Genomic DNA, 1697 nt, shown 5'->3' with positions numbered 1-1697 from the left:
CAACACGAAAAGCATCTATCAGTAGTCAAGGCCACACAGACACTGTACACACACACACAAAACGCGAGGAATCGAACATTTTCTCTCTCTTACTATTTTGAATATTTATTGAGTAGTGAAAACGCCTGGTCTTGCCTACTGATGTAATGAATGTTGTGTCTAACCTATCTTAATTTCAGATGACATCACAAAAAACATCGATAATATCCCAGCAAAACCGCTAAAGAGGATGTAAATATCTGCAATTCATATAATCAAATGTGACACAATGTAATAACCTATAGCGATGTAATGATGATGTAAACATGTTTATGTGCAACTATATTATGTTTATGCTAAGAAAATATGTGACGTGTGTATGTATAATTACTTATTTTTTTAACTGATGTATAGTGTAACTGTTACTATGTAAAAATTTGAACAAAACGAGTGCCAAAAAGACATTGCATAGTGAACCACTGTTCACGGACACTAACGAACATTACTAACTCTGCAACTACGCGGAAACCTATGTGAAAGAAACTGTTAATGCCATTCATTATGCAGCGTATCTATGTGAACGCGATGAACGATTTCCTTGATTAATAACTACGAACATTTAGGTGAGCTATATTCAGCAAAAAACTGAAAATGTGAAGTGCATAATTCGTGCATCGTCTAGTGATATTACTACAGTACCCAACTTCAAGATGTTAACTGGATTAAATGGACACAAAGTGCCTGTCCAGAAAACAACACGACGGGTGGAAGAATTTTGGTTGGAACTTCAGGGAATGAAATGTTCTCGAAATGTGACGGACACTCTTACCTAGACTGTCCAAGGATCGACGCCAGCTATGTGCCGTCCGAGGTTCTGCAACCAAGCTTCCACGGAATGTAAAAAACGAACTGCACGTGGACCAATTACTCGACGGGTCACGTCTGATCTGTAATAAGCAATGCTTTTAGTCACAACGAACTGCATCACTACGACTATAATGGAAATGAGAAATGGACACGCTTATGTATTAATCACGTTGTTATACAACGATGTTACTGTGATCAAAAAACTTTACCACGACGATACTAACCTGTAAAAAATTATTGTGCAGCGGATGAATATGAACTGTAATAACGACACGATGTGTATAGGTCAACGCACCTGAAAAATACGGACATTTTTCTTTGAAGTATTTAAAAACAATACTATGTAACTAAGAACATTCAACAATCTAAGTTGTATTGTGTTATAACAAATATTGTAAATTTAAAACTAAGTTACCTGTCATAGAATGTAGTCTTCATATGTAATCTTGGTTGAATATTTTCTTTGTGCAACGACTGAAAAACGCGCGCACACGAACAATATGAACTGCAATACTGTGCCGTGTGATCTAACTGTACGATATAACGGCAGTGCCGCAGTTACACAGACGCTTCTGCGCATGCGCGCACTCTATCTGCCAACATAAGAACTTTTACGGCGCACCCGCGTCATTCAAATTTTGTATATAATGTGTAATGTAAGTCATGTAAATAGTTGTAGATAACTTAGATTTTCTTGTGCCTTTAGGTGAATTGCTCGCCTGCAGGTGTGTCCTTTCGCCTCGCAATTCAGGGGGCAATATAAAGGCACATTTGCATGCCGAGCGTGAGTTTCCTCGGAAACGCGAAATATTAATTAAATAAATAATCAGTGACAAATAAATAAAGCCTAT

General features: G+C 37.4%; 1 long non-coding RNA gene across 1 annotated transcript; it reads right to left on the bottom strand.

Moving 5' to 3' along the window:
• Positions 1–808: 808 nt before the first annotated feature.
• On the bottom strand, positions 809–1362 carry LOC126484482 (uncharacterized). The gene is made up of 3 exons (XR_007587861.1): positions 1262–1362; positions 1071–1141; positions 809–926 (listed from the first exon to the last, which is right to left on the bottom strand). It is a non-coding gene; the product is annotated as an uncharacterized LOC126484482 (long non-coding RNA).
• Positions 1363–1697: the final 335 nt, after the last annotated feature.

This window comes from Schistocerca serialis, chromosome 6, assembly GCF_023864345.2.
Source record: "Schistocerca serialis cubense isolate TAMUIC-IGC-003099 chromosome 6, iqSchSeri2.2, whole genome shotgun sequence".
In the NCBI taxonomy this organism is placed as follows: Eukaryota; Metazoa; Arthropoda; class Insecta; order Orthoptera; family Acrididae; genus Schistocerca; species Schistocerca serialis.
Note: the sequence above shows the minus strand (reverse complement) of the source record. Positions and strands in the feature narration are given on the sequence as shown.